The 13,696-nt window shown below is 36.3% G+C and overlaps 1 protein-coding gene across 4 annotated transcripts in view; it reads right to left on the bottom strand.

The window, feature by feature from the left end:
- The window catches only part of LOC119082781 (protein cappuccino), a 58,063-nt gene that overhangs the window by 25,567 nt on the left and 18,800 nt on the right, over nucleotides 1-13,696 (bottom strand). The window lies entirely within an intron of this gene.

Genomic DNA, 13,696 nt, shown 5'->3' with positions numbered 1-13,696 from the left:
GTTGTTGAGCTGCACAACAATACACATAAATGTTTGATAAACGCAATTATTTATTGCAATTTATGAAATAAAAATCAACCGGAGGGATATTCCGCATTGTTTTCTTTGTTGAATTGAATTGTTTTTTTGTGCTAATAAAATTTTGCATTTTTTTAAAATTTAATATCCAAGTGAAGGGAATACTTCAAAAGTTTTTTTTTTTATTATTTTTTTATTTGGAATGCGGAAATTAAATGGATAGAAGGGCATGCTATCAAACATTTTCTCGACTTTTTGTCCCCCTGCATATAAAGTTGTGTATGCATCGGTTTGAGATGGTTGAAATGGTGTCCAAAGATTTATAGTTTTCATATGTGAGGTGTATAGGCCTGCCATGAGAAAATTGCGTTTTGTTGACGATTGGTCGAATGAAATTTCGAGTGAGAGAAGTGCATAGCAATTTCTCTCCTGTGTAGGGCCTATTTTTGAGAATGTGTTTTTGGAATTTTAGGAATTTTTGGAATTTTTCAGGAATTTAAGGAATTTTTTTAGGAATTTATGGAATTTTAGGAATTTTTAAGGATTTTTTTTGGAATTTTTGGGAATTCTTGGAATTTATTATTTTGTTATTTAATAAAGTTCATACTTCAAATGCACTGTAAATCAGGTTAATATAGAAGAACTTTGTTTGGATTCCGACTAATAAGTATAACATGAGATAATGATGCTCATGACCAATTTATGTGGTAATATACTATTATTCTAGGTCTGTGACGTGGCATGAATAAAAACGGTAGTTACTTCAGCGAACAAAAAAGTTGAACTGACTGAAATGTAGATACAATATTTGTTTTGAAAGTCAAAATTGAATTCTTGATTGACGTTCGATGGTTTTACGTAGATATGCTTTTTTAAACACTCCTTTGAACCACTCTTGCGATTTTGCCTTCGAGTTAGCTTTCGGTCTTCTGTCTTTTTCTGCCATCCTACAATTTAATGCCGCTGTTGCATCGAAATCAGCTACTATATAGCAGGGCCTATTTTACGGAAACATGTTTCTCAAGTTTTTGAAAGTTTCCAAAATGTTTCTGAAAAGTTTCTTAAGGTTTCTCAAAGTTTCTTAAAGTTTCTAGAAAAGTTTCCTTAAAAAACTTTAAGAAACATTTTGGAAACTTTCAAAAACTTGAGAAACATGTTTCCGTAAAATAGGCCCTGCTATATAGGCACATTTGTATTAATATACAAATAATTGTATTCGGTCGACTGAGATAGTGAGGCCCGGTCGTCATCCTTAAACAATGGTTCTTTCATTACGTTTTTGTTATCGTTATTTTTTTGGACTCACTTCAAGCATGAGTGGTACTCTAAATATGGAACTGAAGCTTGGCAGTTTGTCAGACATCTGTGGAACACGGTAAAAAACAATTGTATGGAAAATAGTACTATATTTGGCAGCTGTCGACTATGATCACTTTTGCTTGAAGTGCGTTGGTCATTCACGAAAGGTTACAAAAACCCATCAAATGTTACGTTACTGTCATAACCAAAAATCTATGGATACGCTGGTTAAATGTTAAATGTTTATGGAAAAAAGAATTGTCGGTAGAAGAAAAAGGAGTTGCAAATGAGTTGTAAATAAGTTGCATTTCAGGTTGTTTCCCCCTCAAATGGTACACAAGTTGAAACGGTTTTTGTAAACGAAATATTTTTTGATACTTCAAGTAACACTTCCTTTTTTTAAATATCGATTTAAATGCACTACCGTGATAAATATATTAATTACTTTAAATTAGATTAGAAACTGATACAAAAATGAATGCTCACTTCGCTTGTAGTTCTTAGGAAAGATATTTTTCAATTTCTCTTCCTTTTTTGAGAAGATTTCGCTGTTTTTGGGTTGAAACAACGCACTTCAAACATGAGTGGTACTCTAAGTGGAGTACTCAAACGGGACAGTGTATCAAACAAATTTTGGCACTGTAAAAAATTCTGGAAGAAATTTTTATACAAAATCTACTCTATATTTGGCAGCTGTCACTCGAAGCACTTTTGCTTGAAGTGCGTTGGTTGAAAGCTGCAATTCGGCTATGCTTACAGAGTACTTGGTATATTATGTATAACCAATCAATATACTACAAAGTGCAATACCGTATTTTCGTAACAATTTCAAAATCGGGATAATGAAATTTAGATTAGTGACGACTGTTGTTTTCAGCGCCTTTACAATTAGTTTCTCTTTTTATTGTGAACGCCTAGCATAAAAAAGAGTAAACATTTGTCTTGTTTTCGATGAATTCGCAATTTTTTGGGTTTCAAAGATTTTTTTTTCGTGAACGTCTTGGTTATTGTTGAATTATTACGAACTCTGAGTTATAATCGAAATATTAAGCTTAAAATATTCGTCTTTGTTTTTTTATAGTTCCCAGTTAACAGTCTATTATTGATCGTTGGAAAACGACGTAAAATCGAAATTTGAATACGTTTCACCAAAAAAATTTAAATGATCTGAGTAAATTTCATTTGAAATGTTGTTTTCATTTAATTTTTTTAAATTTTCGAAGACGTTTAATTAGAATTCCAGAAATCAGAACGTTTTTACTCAGTTTTTCTAAATTTTATGAATTTTGAGAATTTTTAATGAATTTTTGGAATTTTTTAGGAATTTAAAGAATTTTAGGAATTTTAAGAATTTTTAGGAATCAAATTCTCAAAAATAGGCCCTGCTCCTGTGTGAAGAAAAGAGAACTTTTCTTTCTTGAGCTGTCACTTTGTTTACGTTTATCATTTCATTCGGGCAAATCACTGATAGGACTTGAAGCATAACAATTTCGCCTTTCTGTGTAAGGCTCGGAACAGGTCAGGTTTACCTGAACCTGACCTGAAAATACCTGAAACCTGATCTGACCTGAACCTGATTTGATAAATTTTGACCCGACCTGAAATGACCTAAATCTCGAAAACCTGACCTGACCTGATATTTTAGTTCTCTAGTAGAGGTGTTCCAAATATAGTGTACAGCCCCCAGAGATTTCAAGAGATGATGGGAAAAGACCTGACGGTATGACTTTGATGCCATGGAGTCATGGGAGATCACTCTTGTCCCGTGACTAACAAAATTTAAAGCAAAATATCCCGAAATCCATTGATCGTTTCTTAGAGCATGTTTGGTTCATTCGAAAGCGGTTCACTAGTATATCATATAAAGTTCCATGTATGTCGCTCTAAGAAAAGCCCTATCGATTCCGAGCTATTTCAAAACCGTTCATCACGAGATAGATCATGGAATTAGCCATATGTGTCTTGAGTCATGGATAATTTTGTGAAAATTATAAGTCGTTACCAAAATCAAGAGTGAACATATCTGAGGCACGTTGCACATTAAAGAAACCATCGTCCGGGGCTAACACAAGAAAGAAAAAGTTGCGAATGAGTGACCCTTAACATGATTAACATATAACGCTGGCCCTGAAAGTCACAATGACACAATAGTCAATAGTATGCAAAAAGTAAAGTGAAGAAGAAGTCGGAACCAAAATTATTCCATGAAACCCAATTTTAGATTTATTAGGTTGGGACGATCCGTGAGGATCTCAAAACACAGATCTATTGATCCTTGGATTGAATTGGATTGGATTGGATGGGAAGGGGGTTAGCCCAGCACCTAAGCCTCTAGTGGGCCTGTTGTGCTATTGCACAAGTCACTTGATCATATGAATTGTGATTTTTCATCATATCTCTCCGGACTCAGATAGTTCACAAATCGACCGTGTAAACGTCCCATACGTTGTGAATTCTCTAAGCCACGAGTGGTATGCGAAGACCACAACCATCACTAATGACTCATGCATTTTCCCAATGAGCGACTAGTCGATCATAGATGGCGCTTATCATACAGTCTGTTGTATATTGTGAATTGTGTCATTGACATTATGTCAATATGGCGTGATTGTTGCGAAGAAATCGAATATTGGATTTCTTTGAAATTTGCGACTTTGTTACGGTCGTACAGCCATTAGATAACTAATAGCGAGTGCTTAATCACCAAGTGATTAGAATAAAACCAGGCAAGCATTTTTGCACCGGGAATCGAACCCGGGACCTCTTGGGTATGAGTCCTATGCTCTACCGATTGAGCTACCTGATCCTTTGTCACCTTTACCGGTCATCACGTAAATCATTGTAACTTTCCTGTTGCCGCATCCTGCGACTTGGTTGAACAAATTTGGGGCAACCGGATATGTGCACTTGTTTCGTTCTCTAGATCGCAGGAACATCTCGGATTGCTCAACTTGTTCATGTGCCGAATCACCCTGCAATGGCCGGTGTAACCCAATTACTCTGCTTTTAAGCTTCTATTACAAAACCTAAGGATATTTCTTGAGATTCGTAGAAACAGATCGAACAGGTCAGGTCAGGTAAAATCAGGTTTGATAAAATCAGGTTCAGGTTCAGGTCGACCTATTCCGAGCCTTATTTCTGTGTGTTTCTTAAACATGTTTGAGCGATCACACGCGTTGAATTATCAATTTATGTTTCATTACATCGAGAGGGACATAACTACATAATAGTTACGCGGATGAGGCTACGTATTTTCATGCACCCAGTATCCGTTTCCATTTACCCAAATTACTGATTCAAAATCCACTATTGAAAATTTTCGCAGTTTTCTGTATGTGTTGATCAGTCAAAAACACACAAAAGAGTAAAAGTGACGCAAGTCCCTGTGCATACTTCCAAAACAACTGATATCGCTGGATGTGACGCATTCTGCGCTTGTACGCAAAAACTGTAACAGCAAAAATTTGATCAAAGAAATTCTAGAAGCAAAATTTTATCAAAAAAAATTCTGCGTCACAAAGTGGCAGATGATTCGGACGTATTAGGACGTATTCTTGCCTATTTTAAAAAAATTCTTAAAAGTACTTTCCTCAACATCTGCCACTTGCGACGCAATTTTTTGGTAAAATTTTGCTTCTAGAATTTCTTTGGTCAAATTTTTCCTGTTACAGTTTTTGCGTACAAGCGCAGAATGCGTCACATCCAGCGATATCAGTTGTTTTGGAAGTATGCACAGGGGACTTGCGTCACTTTTACTCTTTTGAGTGTTTTTGACTGATATCAGTTCTTTTGGAAGAATTAGTAAATTGAAAAAATTTAAAAAATTTGAAAAATTTGAAAAATTTTGAAAAATGTAAAAAAAATTGAAAAATTAAAAAAAAAATTGAAAAATTTGAAAAATTTTGGAAAAATTTAAAAAATTTTGAAAATTTTGAAAATTTTGAAAAAATTTTAAAATTTTAAAAATTTGAAAAAATTTTGAAAATTTTCGAATTTTTCAAAATTTTATAATTTTGAAAAATTTGAAAATTTTGGAAATTTTGAAAAATTTGATTTTCGCAGTTTTCTGTATGTGTTGATGTAACGAGGAGGTTTAAGCCTACGATCACAATCAGTAGATATTACTACTGAAGATTGGGAGTGGGTGGACGTGCACCAGGATGTTTTGTCTGAATATTGGGACCGGTTCTGTGATCGTAATTAGGAAAAATGTTAAAAAATACGATTTTCACATTTATCTTTCAGTTACTCAGATGGAAGTTGTGCATGTCCTACCAATTATTCCGTCCCTCACATTACGTACGTAATTTTTTAATATATCGAAAGTGTGTTTTACCAAAAACTGTATTTTCGATGATGAATCATGTAACGATGGTACAGCACGACAATGTAACGTTAATAGTTTTTCAATCATTTTCTGTCTGTCGTACTAGTCTCAATAAACACTTGATGTTCTGCGACAACACAGTTAACGTTCAGATACTTTCAAATTGAAAAATAGAAACTTTTTGAAGCACACAGTGAACATCCATTACCGAAAAGTTACTTCGCAATATCGCTCTTCTTTCAGCTTTGAATGAAACTTCGACGGTAAGTGACACACAAAATTATCGGTTTTTCTCAAACGAGTTTCTGAATTATTCATCTCCACGGGAAACAATTTCGCTTCGAAACTTTACTGCATCTTTGCGACGGAATCTATATTTCTATATGAGAGTCTATTCACTACGTTGTGTGATAATATCATCCAATTAATTTAATAAATATGCTTGTTTGTTGATGTTTCATCCGTTCCTCAGTAAAACACACTGAACCAAATAATATTCTAATTACAATTTACACGAAAAGAACATTGTCACACCAGTGCATATGGAAGTTGTGGAAAGATTTTCATTTATCGAAACTCAATTGTTTCAATGATCGGTCATCGGTTTCTAGTGACCCACAGACGACGTTATGAACTTAATTGGTCAGTCAGTTGGTTCCGCACAGCAACACAATCGAATGCATTATATAATACTGGACATCCAATGCGATAGGAGTATACCGGTTGTGTGAGTGTACTATAGAATTGATGGAGGTATCCTCACTTTTCGTGTACAAAATCACATATATTGTGTGGTTAAGCGTCGCGTCGGGGCGGAATAATACGTTGTTATCTTTGAATGATAATTCACACAACGCACACATTGTGCCCGACTATCAACAACCCATGTCTAACAAATAAATGTTTATCATACACAAATATGTTGTTTAGTTAGGAAATAAAATACGGCGAAACGTTTGTTCAATTCGTTCACACCATAAATAGAGTTTTAATGATATTCAAACAACGAGAGAGAGAGAGAGTGTGTGTACACCACCAAAAATGTGTCTTAATTCATTACCAGCCGCATCAAATATTCAGTCACCGAAAACGCGATACTCAAATTAAACATTCTGATTGTAAGCATATGCGTTTCACTTTGTGTTACCTGTTCTATGCCAAATCCATTCTGTCTAAAAGCTAAAGAGATCTGTAGAAACAAAGGGTCACAAGGCCTGTGTTTCATGGTCTGGAAACGGACCATTGGAACCTGACAAATATCAAGTTAAAGAGCTGGGAAGCTAATGAAACATCAGCATCTCAAAGAACTAAATTTTAAAACTTCGAGCTAATCGCTAGTAATCAAAAAATCGGAAAAATCATTTTTTTTCGTAGGACGTTTAACGATTTATCACTTGTCCAAATCGGAAGGGCATATTCTGTTGCGTTACAATTTTTAAGACTGAACTCTAGTTTCAAGAAAACATCGTAGTCTCAGGCATTAGACTGATCCTTCCTCTATTGCCTCAAAGTGTTTAAATTTTGGTCATACAAAACTATTGCAATTGGCGGTGGTCTGCATTTTCAAACCCATATTCTACGGCGATCTCCGCTATCAAAATTTTTTCTCCGCCAATAACGGATTTGTTCCATAGTTTTTCACGCTCTATCGTCTCCAGCAAGTTTTATTCGTTCACCATAGAAACTCAGGCGTCCGCTGATAGACGATTTTACAGATTTTGAAAATTTACCATCAGCGAACCGCCGAGTTATGTGGGAGGACGTCCAAAACTTTCGGGGTAGGAAAGAGCCGAAAAAACTGTGGAACAAATCCAGTACTGGCGAAGAAAAAATTTTGATAGCGGAGAATTGCCGAGGCTCTAAAGTTTCAATTCTAAACGAGCCATCAGAACAGTCGGAGCGTTTGCTGCGACTGAGCCCCGTACAAACCCGTATATCTATTGCGTACGTGACCCTAGTGCGTCTGTCACCCTACTTTGACCGTAAGCCTATTGCGCCGGTTAATGTAGTTAAAGTAAAATTGTTATGTTATATGTACATCTTAGAAATTGCGCATAGCGCAATTACGAAGCCCCCTACGACGTTCCTTTCAAATAAAACAAAAATTGCAAATAGCCCTAAAATTTTAATTTATTGAGTATAAATACACATAGGGCCTAGTATCGGCCTCAGTCCGAGGATCCAAATTTTTTTTCTTTTTCAACTACATTCTATTCGGCCTTTGATTACCTTCCAAATGGAACAAAAATTACGAAAAACGGATGAAATTTGCTCGAGTTATATGTAAAATACACATAGGGCCCTAGTAGCGACCTTAGTCCGAGGACCCAAATTTAATTTTTTTTTCAACAACATTCTATTCGGTGTTCGATTATCTTTCAAATGACACAAAAATTACGAAAAACGGATGAAATTTAGTCGAATTCTATGTAAAATACACATAGGGCCCTAGTAGTGGCCTTAGTCCAAGGACCCAATTTTTTTTTTTCAACAACATTCTATTCGGCATTCGATTACCTTCCAAATCAAACAAGAATTACCAAAAACGGATGAAATTTACTCGAATTCTATGTAAAATACACATAGGGCCCTAGTAGTGGCCTTAGTCCAAGGACCCAATTTTTTTTTTTCAACAACATTCTATTCGGTGTTCGATTATCTTCCAAATGAAACAAAAATTACGAAAAACGAATGAAATTTACTCGAGTTCTATGTGAAATACACATAGGGCCCTAGTAGCATTTCACTTCTAAGGCCCTAACTCACGGTCCACTCACCCGATTTTAAAAAACTTTTTTTTCCTGGATTGGTATTGACAATACCTATCATTTGCCGTGTCATTTACATTTACATCGTTTATTTTGCCATAAATGTCACCAAAAGACCTTAAATCACTTAGGTGGCCCTAACTCACGAAGGGCCGACCCGAATATGCCCATCGTCGAACTTAGCCTCACTATTTTGACTATCTTTCAGGGAAAATTTTTTTTTTGAAATCGGATTTGATTTACTCAAGATATCGACGTGACGGACAGACGGACAGACGGACAGACGGCCCAAATTTTTATTGCGGATTCGTCATCTATGAACATAGGCAAACACTTTGCCCTTACCGTCTGCTTCGAATTCCATCAATTACACACGGCATCGTAATCCTATAAGCCACTTTGTACTTCGTACAGGGCTAAAAATATGCCCTTGATTTGACCGAGATATTAAATTTAAAACTTGCATTGTTACTTTGTCGCTTTGTGACGGCGAAACTTTTGATCTACTCGGTGGATTCGGCTGAAAACTTCAGGGTATGTCAAAGACGTAATTCGAAGAAACTAATTTGAAAAAATCTTCATAAAAGTCAATATTTGGGAGCTAAGAGCGTTTGAAGCAATTGAGCTATGTGGCCCTTAACTCGGAAAATATGGCAGTTAGAAAGTTCATTTTAAAAAAAAGACGAATTTGTAGAATTTTCCCGAAAGCCGCACATTTGGGAGTGACATCGCCAAAACTTGAACTAATTTGAAAACAATAGTTCGGCGATCCGGGCAAGCTATAGCTCGTTTGACCTCTTGTCAAGTATAAAATACATTTAGAGTGACCATTTATTGACTGTAAATGAATGGTGCCCATCTCTGCTTTACAATAAGCCCATATTCGGTGCAAGCAACTGAGTTTCTGTTCATTTTATCATAAATGAGTAGGATGATAGCAACAATTTCAAGGCCAATGATCGCACGGCCTAGGACAATTTTGGGCTGAACACGTAATTTTGATTTGATTTGTTTAATTTTCGTCACTACATCTTGTTTGGAGACCAAAAAAAAGATGAAAACACGGAAAAATATGGGTCTACTGGGCAGAGATTTTATTTCGACTAACTTTGTGGCTTGTAACACAAAATATCTGGGGTGTGTTATACGTAGCTACACAGCCCGATGACAATACTCTTAATAAAGGATTGATTCCTACAACATTTCAACTTTTAGCAACATCTTGAGCTATCACAAAAATAGTACATTTCGTACCTAGGACTAAAAGTCTTTTTTAGCGTGTGAGAAGTTTCCCGACAGAGCCGAAGGTAAGATCTAGAATCGAATACGCTAAAAAAGACTTTTATTCCGTGGTACGAATAGTATTTTTCATATTGGACGGAGAAAAAGTGCGACGAAGTCGCTCTTGTCGGGTCCTAGGTATGAAAAAACTGTTTTCATGAACCCTTGACGTGTTCACTCCAAAAATAGAAAAACTAACCGAAAAAGTAAAAGATAACTCTTTCTTAGAATTGAAGGACGATTCAAACGAGCTATAGCTTGTCCCGATGGCCGAACCATTCATTTTCATTAAAATTACTTCACGTTTTGGCGATTTCACTCTTAAGTTTTACAGAAATCTCTACTTAAAAGGCACTGCTGTGATTGTTTGTGTTGTATGCTTTAACTTATACAACGAAAACAAATCATCTTTACAAAAGAAACGCAGTGCATACTGTCATTAGACCCGAACGAAGTACTGGGGTCTTATGCGTTTACGCATACGTCCGTAACACGTCGAATTGGACTCCCTGAGTAAGGGGAAACCTATTGTGGTTGTCTAGAGATGCCAAATCAGTGAAAAAAAAATGTCCGTCTGTCCGTCTGTCCGTCTGCACGATAACTTGAGTAAAACGCATCCGATTTTGAAAATTCTTTTTTTTCCCGTTTGGTAATGTCAAAAAAACAGGCTAAGTTCGAAGATGAGTGTTTTTGGATCGACCCTTCCCGAGCTGTGGCCCAATAAGTGCTTTACGGTTTTTCAAAGATATCTCCGGACATTCAAACGTTACACTTGTAACTGATACGTCAAATAAAAGGTATTTACAATACCGATCGACAAAAAAAAACTTTTAGGAAATCGGATGACCGACTCGTGAGTTAGACCCCTTGGTGTGAAACAGGCACAGGGCGGCAAGCAGTTTTTGCCACATTTCAACATATTTCGTCTGTTTTAGCTTTATTAGATAGGTATTGACCGTACCAATCAGGGAAAAAAAAGTTTTGGAAATTATGTTCTCCGGAGCGTGAGCTAGGTCTCTTGGAGTGAGCTCTTATCTGGCTACTCGGCCGTACAGTGAACGTGGAGTATTTTGTCAATATCTCGAGTAAATTTTGACCGAATTTCAAGATTTTTTTTTGTTTGAAAGGTATTAACGAATGTAAAGCGTCGGTAAAATTTCCGGTCTCCTAACAAAATGGCTGCCGGGGCCATATTGGATTTTAATAAAAGTGATATATCTTGGGAAAATGGTACTTAGAGTGTTTCTGTTAACATGGAAATAATTTGTTATGTGTGTGGGGTGTTTCAGGGATTCCATATACGGACATCTATATATACCTATATACAGCTATATTGAGCTATATACAGGCATATAGAGCTATATAATAGCATATTCATCTGTGAAATGTTTATTTATAGGAAAATATAGTTAAATATAGCGGTATATAGCTGTTTAAATAGGAATTTATGAAAGTTGACTTCGTACGGGGCTGTCTATATTGCCTCCGGCAATTTATTTGTATATGATAACAAGGCAAAGAGTGGATAATTCAAGTGATTTTAAAGGGCGAATAGCTTTTCAGTAGAGAATGAAGTAAAAGAAATGAAGAGTTTCTCAGTAAAGGCTTTTGATACGAATAGGTGTTTCGTACGGGTCGGCGTTAGCTATGTTTTCATTCTATGTTCACGCTAGAAGCAGAGCTGTGCACATATAAAAAAGACCACTGGAATCTGGAAAATATGTACGATTTCGGTAGTCTGTTTTGCGATAGAATGTCTCACTAATTTTCGTGAATATTAACTGGAAGAATGAATTACTGTCTCGCTCAAATCAGGTCGGTTGAATAATCTATCTTCAATTTACCAGTTATTAGGTCAGACTCTCAACTAATTACAAACTATTTTACAATGTACTCGTTTTACACTAAGACCAGTGACACAAACGACCTGGATATCACCAGTTTAACCAACAATGTTTGGTTACGATCAATTAACAGAAAGTGAACTCAAACCCAACATATTTGTGTTATTATACGTTCACATGCTCTCTCTCTATCCACTTTAGCCGTTTGGTCATTGCGATTGTTGTTCGCTTCGGTAAGCAATATCCAGAGTTATCAACAAATAATTAAGTGACAATGTGTTTCCGTTTGGTAGGTTCTGTGACTGTAAGAGAACTGGATTTTAAAGGCTTCCAAACAGGAAATGATGACTTGTGTCAACGTTATATAAAAACCAATTCACCCAGCGCGTTATAACACACCACAGATCATGGGCGCGCGTTAGCATAGCGCCCGTGACGCAAGTCCTATTACTAGAAAAAATTTCAAGAAAAAAATTTTGTCGTAGACTGCAGAACCATATATACAGCAAATATTGAAGTTCTACAATTCAAAGACAAATGACTCCAAATTACCATTAAAAAAAACTAGGCGTCCGTACGAGTTCAACGAGGTACCACACGTTCTTGCAGCTTAAAATTTGGCCACGCAAAAAATCTTCCAAGAAGCCCCATTTCCATACATTTTGGTCAATTTCAGTACTTTAAACGAAATGAAAAAATCCTACGTTACTTTGTTAGTCCGTCCGTCCGTCCGTCTGTGTTTCCTATCTTCTAAAGTCTTCTTTAGATTTTGTTGAAATTTTGGGAGTAGATTCTAGTCGTCATTCTAAGACATTCCAGAAAAAAACATAGCTAACGCCGACCCGTACGAAACACCTATTCGTATCAAAAGCCTTTAATGTGAAACTCTTCATTTCTCTTACTTCATTTTCTTCTCTGCTGAAAAACTATTCTCCCTTTAAAATCACTTACATTATCCACTCTTCGCCTTGTTATCATATACAACTAAATTGCCGGAGGCAATATAGACAGCCCCGTACGAAGTCAACTTTCATAAATTCCTATTTAAACAGCTATATACCGCTATATTTACCTATATTTCACTATAAATAAACATTTCACAGATAAATATATGCTATTATATAGCTCTATATGCCTGTATATAGCTCAATATAGCTGTATATAGGTATATATAGATGTCCGTATATGGAATCCCTGAAACCCCACACACATAACAAATTATTTCCATGTTAACAGAAACTCTCTAAGTATCATTTTTCCCAAGATATTTCTATTTTACTAAAATCCAATATGGCCGCCGGCAGCCATTTTGTTAGGAGACCGGAAATAGTACCGACGCTTTACATTCGTTAATACCTTTCAAACAAAAAAAATTCATGAAATTCGGTCAAAATTTACTCGAGATATTGACAAAATACTCCATGTTCACTGTACGGCCGAGTAGCCAGATAAGAGCTCACTCCAAGAGACCTAGCTCACGCTCCGGAGAACATAATTTCAAAAACTTTTTTTTCCCTGATTGGTACGGTCAATACCTATCTAATAAAGCTAAAACAGACGAAATATGTTCAAATGTGGCCGACCTACAAGCAAAAACTGCTTGCCGCCCTGTGCCTGTTCCACACCAAGGGGTCTAACTCACGAGTCGGTCATCCGATTTCCATAAACTTTTTTTTTGTCGATCGGTATTGTAAATACCTTTTATTTGACGTATCACTTACAAGTTTAACGTTTAAATGTCCGGAGATATCTTCGAAAAACCGTAAAGCACTTATTGGGCCACAGCTCGGGAGGGGTCGATCCAAAATCACTCATCTTCGAACTTAGCCTGTCTTTTGACATTACCAAACGGAAAAAAAAAAAAATTTTCAAAATCGGATGCGTTTTACTCAAGTTATCGTGCAGACAGACGGACAGACGGACAGACGGACAGACGGACATTTTTTTTCTCGCGGATTTGGCATCTCTAGACAACCACAATAGGTTTCCCCTTACTCAGGGAGTCCAATTCGACGTGTTACAAACGTATGCGTAAACCCATAAGACCCCAGTACTTCGTACGGGTCTAAAAATTGGGGGAACCGGCCTCGTTTCGGAGCTAGGGCTCCTCGAAGTTCCCATATAGGCCCCATATAAGAACACCTTTAAGTGTGTGTGTG

Source organism: Bradysia coprophila, unplaced genomic scaffold, assembly GCF_014529535.1.
Source record: "Bradysia coprophila strain Holo2 unplaced genomic scaffold, BU_Bcop_v1 contig_476, whole genome shotgun sequence".
Taxonomy (NCBI): Eukaryota; Metazoa; Arthropoda; class Insecta; order Diptera; family Sciaridae; genus Bradysia; species Bradysia coprophila.
The sequence above is the reverse complement of the archived record's forward strand: the minus strand, read 5'-3'. Positions and strand labels throughout refer to the sequence as shown.